Here is a 14931-nt window from a genome sequence, read left to right on the forward strand (position 1 = left end):
AAAAGCACCCCTGTCCCCCCTGCTCTCGCGCTAAGGCGAACGCAAGCGTCGGTCTGGCGTCAAATGTAAACAGCAATTGCACCATGCATGTGAGGTATCACCGCGACGGTTAGATCGAGGGCAGTAATTTTAGCAGTAGACCTCCTCTGTAAATCTAAAGTGGTAACCTGTAAAGGCTTTTAAAGGCTTTTAAAAATGTATTTATTTTGTTGCCACTGCACGTTTGTGCGCAATTGTAAAGCATGTCATGTTTGGTATCCATGTACTCGGCCTAAGATCATCTTTTTTATTTCATCAAACATTTGGGCAATATAGTGTGTTTTAGTGCATTAAAATGTAAAAAAGTGTGTTTTTTCCCCAAAAAATGCGTTTGAAAAATCGCTGCGCAAATACTGTGTGAAAAAAAAAAATTAAACACCCACCATTTTAATCTGTAGGGCATTTGCTTTAAAAAAATATATAATGTGTGGGGGTTCAAAGTAATTTTCTTGCAAAAAAAAATAATTTTTTCATGTAATCAAAAAGTGTCAGAAAGGGCATAGTCTTCAAGTGGTTAGAAGAGTGGGTGATGTGTGACATAAGCTTCTAAATGTTGTGCATAAAATGCCAGGACAGTTCAAACCCCCCCCAAATGACCCCATTTTGGAAAGTAGACACCCCAAGCTATTTGCTGAGAGGCATGTCGAGTCCATGGAATATTTTATATTGTGACACAAGTTGCGGGAAAGAGACAAATTTTTTTTTTTTTTTTTTTTTTTTTGCACAAAGTTGTCACTAAATTATATATTGCTCAAACATGCCATGGGAATATGTGAAATTACACCCCAAAATACATTCTGTTGCTTCTCCTGAGTACGGGGATACCACATGTGTGAGACTTTTTGGGAGCCTAGCTGCGTATGGGACCCCGAAAACCAAGCACCACCTTCAGGCTTTCTAAGGGCGTAAATTTTTGATTTCACTCTTCACTGCCTATCACAGTCTCGGAGGCCATGGAATGCCCAGGTGGCACAAACCCCCCCCAAATGACCCCATTTTGGAAAGTAGACACCCAAAGCTATTTGCTGAGCGGTATAGTGAGTATTTTGCAGACCTCACTTTTTGTCACAAAGTTTTGAAAATTAAAAAAAGAAAAAAAAAATTTTTTTTTTTGTCTTTCTTCATTTTCAAAAACAAATGAGAGCTGCAAAATACTCACCATGCCTCTCAGCAAATAGCTTGGGGTGTCTACTTTCCAAAATGGGGTCATTTGGGGGGGGTTTGTGCCACCTGGGCATTCCATGACCTCCGAAACTGTGATAGGCAGTGAAGAGTGAAATCAAAAATGTACACCCTTAGAAATCCTGAAGGCGGTGATTGGTTTTCGGGGTCCCGTACGCGGCTAGGCTCCTAAAAAGTCCCACACATGTGGTATCCCCATACTCAGGAGAAGCAGCAGAATGTATTTTGGGGTGCAATTCCACATATGCCCATGACCTGTGTGAGCAATATATCATTTAGTGACAACTTTGTGCAAAAAAAAAAAAATAAATAAATAAATTGTCACTTTCCCGCAACTTGTGTCAAAATATAAAATATTCCATGGACTCAACATGCCTCTCAGCAAATAGCTTGGGGTGTCTACTTTCCAAAATGGGGTCATTTGGGGGGGGTTTGTGCCATCTGGGCATTTTATGGCCTTCAAAACTGTGATAGGTAGTGAGGAGTAAAATCAAAAATGTACGCCCTTAGAAACCTTGAAGGCGGTGATTGGTTTTCGGGGCCCCGTATGCTGCTAGGCTCCCTAAAAGTCCCACACATGTGGTATCCCCATACTCAGGAGAAGCAGCTAAATGTATTTTGGGGTGCAATTCCACATATGCCCATGGCCTGTGTGAGCAATATATCATTTAGTGACAACTTTTTGTAATTTTTTTTTTTTTTTTTTTTTTTTTGTCATTATTCAATCACTTGGGACAAAAAAAATGAATATTCAATGGGCTCAACATGCCTATCAGCAATTTCCTTGGGGTGTCTACTTTCCAAAATGGGGTCATTTGTGAGGGTTTTGTACTGCCCTGCCATTTTAGCACCTCAAGAAACGACATAGGCAGTCATAAATTAAAGGCTGTGTAAATTCCAGAAAATGTACCCTAGATTGTAGGCGCTATAACTTTTGCGCAAACCAATAAATATACACTTATTGACATTTTTTTTACCAAAGACATGTGGCCAAATACATTTTGGCCTAAATGTATGACTAAAATTGAGTTTATTGGATTTTTTTTAGAACAAAAAGTAGAAAATATCATTTTTTTTCAAAATTTTCGGTCTTTTTCCGTGTATAGCGCAAAAAATAAAAACGGCAGAGGTGATCAAATACCATCAAAAGAAAGCTCTATTTGTGGGAAGAAAAGGACGCAAATTTCGTTTGGTTACAGCATTGCATGACCGCGCAATTAGCAGTTAAAGCGACGCAGTGCCAATTTGTAAAAAGTGCTCTGGTCAGGAAGGGGGTAAATCCTTCCGGGGCTGAAGTGGTTAAGGGGGTGAATAGTTATGCACATTGACTTTTTCTGTTATTTTGTCCTATTTGTTGTTTGCTTCACAATAAAAAAAAAAATCTTCAAAGTTGTGGGCATGTTCTATAAATTAACCACTTAAGGACCAGCCTCGTTTTGGATTTTAGGTGTTTACATGTATAAAACAGGTTTTTCTGCTAGAAAATTACTTAGAACCCCCAAACATTATATATGTTTTTTCTTCTAACACCCTAGAGAATAAAATGGCGGTCGTTGCAATTTTTTTTTTTGCACCGTATTTGCGCAGCGGTCTTAAAAGCGCACTTTTTTTGGAAAAAATTCACTTTTTTGAATAAAAAAATAAGACAACAGTAAAGTTATCCCAATTTTTTTTATATTGTGAAATATAATGTTACGCCAAGTAAATTGATACCCAACATGTCACGCTTGAAAATTGCGCCCGCTCGTGGAATGGCATCAAACTTTTACCCTCAAAAATCTCCATAGGCGACGTTTAAAAAATTCTACAGGTTGCATATTTTGCGGTACAGAGGAGGTCTAGGGCTAGAATTATTGCTCTCGCTCTACCAGTCGCTGCGATACCTCACATGTGTGGTTTGACCACCGTTTTCATATGCGGGCGCTACTCACGTATGCGTTTGCTTCTGCGCGCAAGCTCGTCGGGACAGGGGGTTTAAAATTTTTATTTTTTTTTTTATTATTTATTTTACAATATTTTATTTATTTTTACACGGTTTAAAAAAAAAAAAATTGTGTCACTTTTATTCCTATTACAAGTAATGTAAACATCCCTTGTAATAGAAAAAAGCATGGCAGGACCTCTTAAATATGAGATCTGGGGTCAAAAAGGACCTCAGATCTCATATTTACACAAAAATGCAATAAAAAAAAAAAAAAAAAAGTCATTTAGAAAAATGACATTTGAAAAAATGTGCCTTTAAGAGGCGTAGGCGGAAGTGACGTTTTGACGTCGCTTCCTCCCAGCAGTGTCATGGAGATGAGTGGGCACCATCTTAGCCTCACTCGTCTCCAGACACACCACAGGGAAGGACGCGATCGCCTCCGCCGCTACCGACGGCTCCGGTAAGCCGCGGAGGGCACCGGATTGCGGCGGGAGGGGGGGCCCCTCTCCCGCCACCGATAAAAGTGATCTCGCGGCGAATCCGCCGCAGGGACCACTTTTATCTGAAAGCCGACCGCCACACAATAACGGGGATACCGGGGTTATGGCAGCTAGCTGCTGCCATAACAACGATATCCCCGTTCAAAGTTTGGACGTACATAGGCATGCGGCGGTCCTTAAGTGGTTAAATAATGCAAATCCTCAAACAATCCGTGTTAATTCCAGGTTGTGAGGCAACATAACATGAAAAATGCCAAGGGGGTGAATACCTCTGCAAAGCACTAAACATGCCTTAGTGCACCTTATCAGAACCAAAGTCACAAAAGCAGCATTCTCTGTATGTTCAATGCATATCAGCTAGGGGTGTACCATACGCATTGAACATCCTTGTGCAATTCACTAAACAGAATCCAAGTTTGCTATGCACACGACATCCGCACATTCATGTGAGCACACAATGTAACTGTACCACAGTGATTTACCTTGGCTCTTCTACTTTTCCTTTAGTAAATCAGCCCCATACAGTGTAAAAAAAAACACTAAGGCCTGGTTCACACTAGTGAAATTTCAGGTGCAATTTGAGTCGCACAGAATTGCATGACAATGGAAATCACATTGTTTTCAATGGTGCTCATTCACATCAATACAGCACAGTTTTTTTGGGGAAAGGGTCCGGTGAAATTTTGGTGCAGTTCCAGTGCAAGTTTGGCCCCATAGAATATGCAAACCACATCAGCAAGTCGCACGCATGGTGGATAAAAATCAATTTTTTTAATTTAAATCGGATTTTATTGATTTTTTATCAAATTTATTTTAATAAAATGCTTTTGGAGTAAAAATCTATCTAAAGATAGTTTTCTATTTAAGATACATTTATAATTTAGTTTATTCAGCATGAAACGGAGCTTAGTTATGTAGCATGAGGCTGTATATTCTGCAATATTTAATTTTTTGGTAAACCCATTCAATGAATCGAAGCTCTGCAAGCTGAGATAACATGCACTGCATTGAATCATTCACACAATGTCACAGTAACCATGAGATAAAACAAAGTTCAGGAATATTCCTTTATCCCATTGTTTTGTAAATCTATGTACGCTGCAAACTGTATGATTGTTTAAAAAGAAATGCATCTGTACCTGGCTCTAAGTGTGAGGAGGAAGGGCAGGTGAAACCTTCTAAGCAGCTTATAAACTTTGTGATCTTTCTGCACAAAGCTTGAAGTGCTTTATTCCTCCCTTGAGGAGCAAAATGGCAGCAGGCCAGATAAGTTTAATGAAGTTTCTCTACCTATGGGTAAAGCAGGTAATATAATGTTATTGTTTTAAATTAAATTAAAGTGGAGTTCCACCCAAAAGTGGAACTTCCACTCATCAGATTCCTCCCCCCCTCCGGTGACACAGTTGGCACCTTTCAGGGGGGAGGGGGGTACAGATAGCTGTATATTACAGGTATCTGTACCCACTTCCGGCATAGATAGCCGCAGAATCTGCGGTTATTTACGCCACTTCCTGCTCCCTCCCCGCTGCCTGCTGGGAAACACACGGGTCCCAGAGACAGCAGGGACCATCCGTATTGCACTTCGCGACTCGCGCATGCGCAGTAGGGAACCGGGAAGTGAAGCCACACGGCTTCACTTCCTGATTCCCTTACCGAAGATGGAGGCGGCAGCACCCGAGGACGGAGAGACGGTACGGCCTCGGGTGCGGACATCGCGGGCACCCTGGACAGGTAAGTCTCTATGTTTTAAAAGTCAGCAGCTGCAGTATTTGTAGCTGCTGACTTTTAAAAAAAAAAAATTTCGGTGGAGCTCCGCTTTAAAGAATTTGAGTAGTTCAACTATGTGTGATTAACTTATTAACCTAAAATCGGTTCTGATATCGCTGTTTCACTAACCTGACAGCTTATTATTCTAAATAGGAAAGCTTCATTTTGTTTGCAAACATTAAAGATTCTAACTACCAGCAAGAATAAGTCCTTACATTTAAAGAGCACCTGTCATTTCAGATCCATCATGTCAGCACCTGTTAGTGGGCATCCACTCACCTGCTGCCGCCACATCCCTCGCCTTGTTGGGTCACTGCTGCATCACCAGCCATCTCATTAGAGTGAATGGGACTGTCGGTGAGTCAACAGCGGGTCAGAGGAGGAGCCACTGCGGAACAGAAATGACAGTTGCTCTTTAAAAAAATATGATTTAAATTAAGCCTTTTTACTAGTGATTTAAATTGACTTGATTTAAATCAAATCCACCCTGGTTGCACAACATAATCGCACTGAAAATCAGATCAAATCACAGCTGCAGTGGTGTGAACCAAGCCTAGGTGGTTTAACTTGCTGGCATTTGTCATTTTTGGGTGAAGCAATCCTGTTGTTTCTGGCCACTATTAGTAGTACAACTCTTGTACAATCCACTATTAGTAGTACAATCCACTATTGGTACTACACTCCTTGTACAATACACTATTAGTAGTACAAGCCTATTACAATCCACTATTAGTAGTACAAGCCTTTTACAATACACTATTAGTAGTACAAGCCTTTTAGTAGTACAAGCCTTTTACAATCCACTATTAGTAGTACAAGCCTTTTACAATCCACTATTAGTAGTACAAGCCTTGTACAATCCACTATTAGTAGTACACTCCGTGTACAATCCACTATCAGGGCCAGTTCACACTGGTTCAATATGTGCTCCGACTTCCAGAGCACAAGTCGCATGACACGTGAAAATCAATGGTTTCCTATGAGAGCCGTCTTAAGGCGCCTTTCACACGGACGGCTATTCTGCCGCAGTTAAAAGCATGTTTTTTTTCCTGTGCAATTCAAGACTCCAGGCACTGCGATCAGCTGCATTTGCACAGTGCGATTAGCTGCGGTTGCGTTTAGCTGCGGTTTGCCATTTCCATGGCAACCCGACAGGGAACCGACTCGCACTGTTTAGTATGAATCTTGAGGGGGAACTCCACGCCAAATTTTAAATAAAAAACCGGCGTGGGTTCCCCCTTCAAGAGCATACCAGGCCCTTCGGTCTGGTATGGATGTTAACTCCCTACGCCGAAAAAACGGCATGGGGTCCCCCCCAAAATCCATACCAGACCCTTATCCGAGCACGCAGCCCGGCCGGTCAGGAAAGGGGGTGGGGACGGGTGAGCGCCCCCCCCCCCCTCCAGAACTGTACCAGGCCGCATGCCCTCAACATGGGGGGTGGGTGCTTTGGGGGAGAGGGAGCCCTGCGGGCCCCCCCACCCCAAAGAACCTTGTCCTCATGTTGATGAGGACAAGGGCACAATTTAGGGGGCGTGGTCACCGGGTGATGTTGACCACGCCCCCTAAAAAGTCACAGTCCGAGCATGCCCAGGGACTGTGATGGCATAAGGGGGCGGGGTCACCGCCTATATAAGTCACATCGGAGCGCTCAGAGAGCATTCCAGCCAGAGAGAGCGTTGTGTCAACATCAGAAGAAGAGAAGAGGGAAGAAGCAGAAGGCAGAAGTCCGGGCCACCGCTAGCAAAAGAGCGGCAAAAGAGCAGAAGTTAGCGGAGGAGCCCGACAGAAGAACCGGAGAGACCCCCGAAGTCGGAAGAAGACCCCCGAAGCTGTCTAATAAATTACTTTAAAAACCTGTGTAGTGTTTTTTTTTATTGACACTTTTTTCCTAGGTGAATGGGTAGGGGTACAATGTATCCCATACTCATTCACATAGGATGGGGGGCCGGGATCTGGGGCCCCCCTTATTAAAGGGGGCTCCCGGATTCCGATAAGCCCCCCGCCCGCAGACCCCGAAACCAACAGCCAGGGTTGTCGGGAAGAGGCCCTTGTCCTCATCAACATGGGGACAAGGTGCTTTGGGGTGGGGGGGCCGCAGGGCTCCCACTCCCTCAAAAGCACCCACCCCCCCATGTTGAGGGCATGTGGCCTGGTACGGTTCAGGAAGGGGGGCGCTTGCCCATCCCCACCCCCTTTCCTGACCGACCGGGCTGCGTGCTCGGATAAGGGTTTGGTATGGATTTCAGGGGGGACCCCACGCCGTTTTTTCAGCGTAGGGAGTTCCCCTTAACATCCATACCAGGCCAAAGGGCTTGGTATGCTCTTGAAGGGGGAACCCACGCCTTTTTTTTTATTTAAAATTTGGCGTGGAGTTCCCCCCTCAAGATTCATACCAAACAGTGCCGGGCATTGGCAGGGATCCGAGTCAAATCCCCATGCTTGTCGCTCATTGGGAAAGGAAAAATCATTTTTCCTTTCCCGATGAGCAGCTCGGCGCTGTTATCCGCAGCTGGCACAGTGCACTGCGGTTATGTGCGGATAGCTGCACTAAACGCTGCACTAAACGCTCCTGGACGCAGTCAATTCTATTTTTTCTATCCGCACGGAACTGCATGTATCTAAATCGCTGCTAAACGAAGTGTGTGAATGGGGCCATAGGAAAGCATTGTGTGCTTTTAGCTGCGGTAGAAAATTAGAAAATCCGCAGCTAAAAGCACCATTCTATCCGTCCGCGTGAAAGGGGCCTAACTGTTCCGACTTGTGTAGGCCCGACTTTGTAAATGCATCCTGCGCTACTTTGGTCCAACTTGGGCACGATTTCAGCCCATTGATATGAATGTAAGTCGGGATCATCATCCGACTTGAGGCATGCAACCTGTGCTCTGAGGATCTGGAGGGGGAGCCCCACGCCAAAATTGAAAAAAAATAAATAAAACACGGCATGGTCACGTGCCGTAACAAGGGGCGGAGCCTCATGGTGACGTCACCGGATGGTCACGCCCCATGGCTATATAAGAACTGGCAGACATCACAGATGACACAACGGCAGAAGCCAGCGTCGGAGGAGGACCAGGTCAGTGGCGGAGAAGACAGCAGTGGGGGGAGAAGACCAGAGGAAGAACACATCACCGGAGGGAGAAGACCGGACAAAGAACACAAAACGGTGGCGAAACCAGAGAAAGAAGACACGTTGGAGCTATGACGGGGGACATTCTTCACACTCATTCACATGGGGGGGGCAGGATCTGGGAGCCCCCTTGTTAAAGTGGGATTCAGATAAATGCCCTGCCCGCAGACCCCCACAACCACCGCACAGGGTTGTTGGGAATATGGGGACAAGGTGCTTTGGGGTAGGGGCGCAGATCTCCCTTGCCCCAAAGCACCCGCCCCCCTATGTTGACGGCATGTAGCCTGTTATGGTCCGGGGGGGGGCACCAGGCTGCATGCTCGGATAAGGGTCTGGTAAACATTTAGGGGGGCTGCACCCCTGTTTTTTGGGGGGGTTTTCTGGCATGCAGTTTTCCCTTAAAAGCCTTATCAGACCGAAGGGTCTGGAATGGTCTTGGGGGGGCCCCACAGGGCCTGGTATGGTCGGATCAAATTTGGATCTCCTTCATTGAAGTCACATGGACGTCGGACATGAAGTCGCAGGGCAAAGTCGGATCGGAAGTCGTACAGCTTTCGTGTCGGATCAGTGTGAACACAGCCTTAGTAGTGAAATCCATTATCAGTAGTACACGCCTTGTATGATCCACTATTAGTAGTACACTCCTTGTACAATCCGCTATTAGTAGTATAATCCACTATTAGTAGTACAAGCCTTTTACAATCCACAACTGGTAGTACAATCCTTGTACAATCTACTATTGGTAGTACAAATCACTGTTAGTAGTGCAAGCCTTGAACAATCCACTATTAATAGTACAAGCCTTGTTCAATCCACTTTTAGTAGTACAAGCCTTGTACAATCTATTATTAGTAGTACAAGCCTTGTAGAATCCACTATTAGTGGTACAATCCACTATTAGTGGTACAAGCCATGTACAACCCACTATTGGCAGTACAATCCACTGTTAGTAGTACACTCCTTGTACAATCCACTATTAGTAGTACACTCCACTATTAGTGGTACGCTTCTTGTACAATCCAATATTACTGGTACGCTTCTTGTACAATCCACTATTAGTAGTACAATCATTATACAATACACTATTAGTAGTACTAGCCTTGTATATCACTATTAGTAGTACAATCCACTATCAGTCGTACACTCCTTGTACAATCCACTATTAGTGGAACAAGCCTTGTAAACCACTATTAGTAGTACACTTCTTGTACAATCCACTATTAGTAGCACGCTCCTTGTACATTCCACTATTAGTAGTACAATTCTTGTACAATCCACTATTAGTGGTGCACTCCTTGTACAATCCACTATTAGTGGTGCACTCCTTGTACAATCCACCATTAGTAGTATACTCCTTGTACAATCCACTATTAGTAGTACACTCCTTCTTGTACAAACCACTATTAGCAGTACACTCCTTGTACAATCCACTATTAGTAGTACACTTCTTGTACAATAGACTATTAGTAGTACACTCCTTGTACAATAGACTATTAGTAGTATACTCCTTGTACAATCCACTATTAGTAGTACACTCCTTGTACAATAGACTATTAGTAGTACACTCTGGTATGGTCTTGGGGGGACCCCACACCGGTTTTTGTTTTTTGTTTACATTTTGGCGTAGGGTTACCCCTCAAGATTTATACCAGCCTCAAAGGGCCTGGTATGGTCGGATCAAATTTGGATCTCCTTCACTGAAGTCACATGAAGTTGCAGGGCAAAGTTGGATCGGAAGTCATACGACTTTCGTGTCGGATCAGTGTGAACATAGCCTTAGTAGTGCAATCCACTATCAGTAGTACATTCCTTGTACAATCCGCTATTAATAGTATAATCCACTATAAGTAGTACAAGCCTTTTACAATCCACTATTAGTAGTACAAGCCTTGTACAATCCACTGTTAGTGGTACAAGCCTTCTACAATCTACTATTGGTAGTACAATCCACTGTCAGTAGTACACTCCTTGTACAATGCACTATTAGTAGTACACTCCTTGTACAATGCACTATTAGTAGTACACTCCTTGTACAATGCACTATTAGTAGTACACTCCTTGTACAATCCACTATTAGTAGTACACTCCTTGTACAATCCACTACTAGTAGTACGCTCCTTATACAATCCACTATTGGTAGTACACTCCTTGTACAATCCACTATTAGTAGTACACTCCTTGTACAATGCACTATTAGTAGTACACTCCACTATTAGTGGTACGCTTCTTGTACAATCCAATATTAGTGGTACAAGCCTTGTACAATCCACTATTAGTAGTACAATCATTATACAATACACTATTAGTAGTACAAGCCTTGTATATCACTATTAGTAGTACAATCCAATATTAGTGGTACAAGCCTTGTACAATCCACTATTAGTAGTACAATCATTATACAATACACTATTAGTAGTACAAGCCTTGTATATCACTATTAGTAGTACAATCCACTATCAGTAGTACACTCCTTGTACAATCCACTATTAGTAGTACTAGCCTTGTAAACCACTATTAGTAGTACACTTCTTGTACAATCCACTATTAGTAGCACGCTCCTTGTACAATCCACTATTAGTAGTACAATTCTTGTACAATCCACTATTAGTGGTGCAAGCCTTGTACAATCCACTGTTAGTGGTACAAGCCTTCTACAATCTACTATTGGTAGTACAATCCACTGTCAGTAGTACACTCCTTGCACAATGCACTATTAGTAGTACACTCCTTGTACAATGCACTATTAGTAGTACACTCCTTGTACAATGCACTATTAGTAGTACACTCCTTGTACAATCCACTATTAGTAGTACACTCCTTGTACAATCCACTATTAGTAGTACACTCCTTGTACAATCCACTATTGGTAGTACACTCCTTGTACAATCCACTATTGGTAGTACACTCCTTGTACAATGCACTATTAGTAGTACACTCCTTGTACAATGCACTATTAGTAGTACACTCCTTGTACAATGCACTATTAGTAGTACACTCCACTATTAGTGGTACGCTTCTTGTACAATCCAATATTAGTGGTACAAGCCTTGTACAATCCACTATTAGTAGTACAATCATTATACAATACACTATTACTAGTACAAGCCTTGTATATCACTATTAGTAGTACAATCCACTATCAGTCGTACACTCCTTGTACAATCCACTATTAGTGGAACAAGCCTTGTAAACCACTATTAGTAGTACACTTCTTGTACAATCCACTATTAGTAGCACGCTCCTTGTACATTCCACTATTAGTAGTACAATTCTTGTACAATCCACTATTAGTGGTGCACTCCTTGTACAATCCACTATTAGTGGTGCACTCCTTGTACAATCCACTATTAGTGGTGCACTCCTTGTACAATCCACTATTAGTAGTACACTCCTTCTTGTACAAACCACTATTAGCAGTACACTCCTTGTACAATCCACTATTAGCAGTACACTTCTGGTAAAATAGACTATTAGTAGTACACTCCTTGTACAATCCACTATTAGCAGTACACTTCTGGTACAATAGACTATTAGTAGTACACTCCTTGTACAATCCACTATTAGTAGTACACTCCTTGTACAATCCACTATTAGTAGTACACTCCTTGTACAATCCACTATTAGTAGTACATTCCTTGTACAATGCACTATTAGTAGTACACTCCTTGTACAATGCACTATTAGTAGTACACTCCTTGTACAATGCAGTATTAGTAGTACACTCCTTGTACAATGCACTATTAGTAGTACACTCCACTATTAGTGGTACGCTTCTTGTACAATCCAATATTAGTGGTACAAGCCTTGTACAATCCACTATTAGTAGTACAATCATTATACAATACACTATTAGTAGTACAAGCCTTGTATATCACTATTAGTAGTACAATCCACTATCAGTCGTACACTCCTTGTACAATCCACTATTAGTGGAACAAGCCTTGTAAACCACTATTAGTAGTACACTTCTTGTACAATCCACTATTAGTAGCACGCTCCTTGTACATTCCACTATTAGTAGTACAATTCTTGTACAATCCACTATTAGTGGTGCACTCCTTGTACAATCCACTATTAGTAGTATACTCCTTGTACAATCCACTATTAGTAGTACACTCCTTCTTGTACAAACCACTATTAGCAGTACACTCCTTGTACAATCCACTATTAGCAGTACACTTCTGGTACAATAGACTATTAGTAGTACACTCCTTGTACAATCCACTATTAGCAGTACACTTCTGGTACAATAGACTATTAGTAGTACACTCCTTGTACAATCCACTATTAGTAGTACACTCCTTGTACAATCCACTATTAGTAGTACACTCCTTGTACAATCCACTATTAGTAGTACACTTCTTCTACAATAGACTATTAGTAGTACACTCCTTGTACAATCCACTATTAGTAGTACACTCCTTGTACAATCCACTATTAGTAGTACACTCCTTGTACAATCCACTATTAGTAGTACATTCCTTGTACAATACACTATTAGTAGTACACTCCTTGTACAATCCACTATTAGTAGTACACTCCTTGTACAATCCACTATTAGTAGTACACTCCTTGTACAATCCACTATTAGTAGTACACTCCTTGTACAATCCACTATTAGTAGTACATTCCTTGTACAATACACTATTAGTAGTACATTCCTTGTACAATCCACTATTAGTAGTACATTCCTTGTACAATACACTATTAGTAGTACACTGCTGTAGCATGAAGGCCGTGAAGTGTATGTGGGTGATGCCATGATGTCCTATGATGGGTGTGGGATAATGAAGCAGGTGCCCACATTCTGTCCTCATGTCAGGAGGATGCTGGCCGCTACCACTGACCTGATATGACTGAAGCTCCCTATTCTAGCGGAGATGTGTGTGATGCTATGTACTAAGAACACACTGCTGTTTTGTAGGATAGATGCATATTATGGAGGGCAATGAATGGGGTTGCTGGCATGCAGTGTAGATGTAGGAAGGTGTCCAGGTCCAGTGACAGGAATGGCTGCCTGCCTCTCACTGCCGAGTCCCCGGCAGGCAGGCAGGCCAGTGATGGACATGATGGAGGGCTGTGTCTGTACTCACACACTCTGCAAGGCTCAGCCTGAAGCATGGAGTCTCAGCGAGGACAGGGGGCACATTGCCGGCTGGGGGCTCATTCTCCGGAGCGGACAGTAACAGGCCCAGAACCGGCGGGCTGCTCTACACATCCAGGAGGCAGCAGCCGCCGCAGAGTCCCTTCCTCCTCCTCGGCTGAGTGGACGCTTCCGGGGCCTCCCGCCCTCCCATTGGCTGTCTGCCACACAAGTCCGTCTTCCCTGGCTGACTGTACGGCGGTGTGGTGCAGAGAGGAGCGGACAGGTGATGTGCTGCCTCCTCCTCATACACTGTACGATGGCTACACCGACCTGAAGGAGAGACTTGCGAAGAAGGACGCCGGAACTGGATGAGGATGGAACCCTGAGGACTTCTTATGTGTGGTGACCTGTGTCTTTCCGCCCTGGTCATGGCTATGGAACATAGAGGACAATTGCAACATGTCTGCACTTTACACTGCTCACTAGATTACACAGGCATGCACCACACTGAGCGGAGCCTGTCTGATCTGGGGGGTCATAAAAAAAGTCAAGGAGTTCTCATCAGTGTCCCTTTTTATATCAGGTTCCCATCAGGGTGCTCCCTTACATCATATTTCCCCATCAGAGCACCACCTTACATCAGGTGTCCCCATCAGAGCACCACCTTACATCAGGTGTCCCATCAGAGCACCACCTTACATCAGGTGTTCCATAAGGGCACCACCTTACATCAGGTGTCCCATCAGAGCACCACCTCACATCAGGTGTTCCATAAGGGCACCACCTTACATCAGGTGTCCCATCAGAGCACCACCTTACATCAGGTGTCCCCATCAGAGCACCACCTTACATCAGGTGTCCCCATCAGAGCACCAACTTACATCAGGTGTCCCATCAGAGCACCACCTTACATCAGGTGTCCCATCAGAGCACCTTCTTACATCAGGTTTCCCCATCAGAGCTCCAACTTACATCAGGTGTCCCCATCAGAGCACCAACTTACATCAGGTGTCCCATCAGAGCACCAACCTAAATCAGGTGTCCCCATCAGGGCACCACCTTACATCAGGTGTCCCCATCAGGGCACCACCTTACATCAGGTGTCCCCATCAGGGCACCACCTTACATCAGGTGTCCCCATCAGGGCACCACCTTACATCAGGTGTCCCCATCAGAGCACCACCTTACATCAGGTGTCTCATCAGAGCACCACCTTACATCAGGTGTCCCATCAGAGCACCACCTTACATCAGGTGTCCCCATCAGAGCTCCAACTTACATCAGGTGTCCCCATCAGAGCACC

General features: G+C 43.7%; 1 protein-coding gene across 1 annotated transcript in view; it reads right to left on the minus strand.

The window, feature by feature from the left end:
• Positions 1 to 14014, minus strand: part of ZMAT3 (zinc finger matrin-type 3) — a 120709-nt gene extending 106695 nt beyond the window's left edge. Inside the window, exon 1 of the mRNA XM_073626252.1 lies at positions 13636 to 14014. The gene's annotated coding sequence lies outside the window, so the exon portion shown is untranslated. The remainder of the gene's footprint in view (positions 1 to 13635) is intronic.
• Between the last annotated feature and the right edge of the window lie 917 nt (positions 14015 to 14931).

This window comes from Aquarana catesbeiana, linkage group LG04 (assembly GCF_042186555.1).
Source record: "Aquarana catesbeiana isolate 2022-GZ linkage group LG04, ASM4218655v1, whole genome shotgun sequence".
NCBI classification, from domain to species: domain Eukaryota; kingdom Metazoa; phylum Chordata; class Amphibia; order Anura; family Ranidae; genus Aquarana; species Aquarana catesbeiana.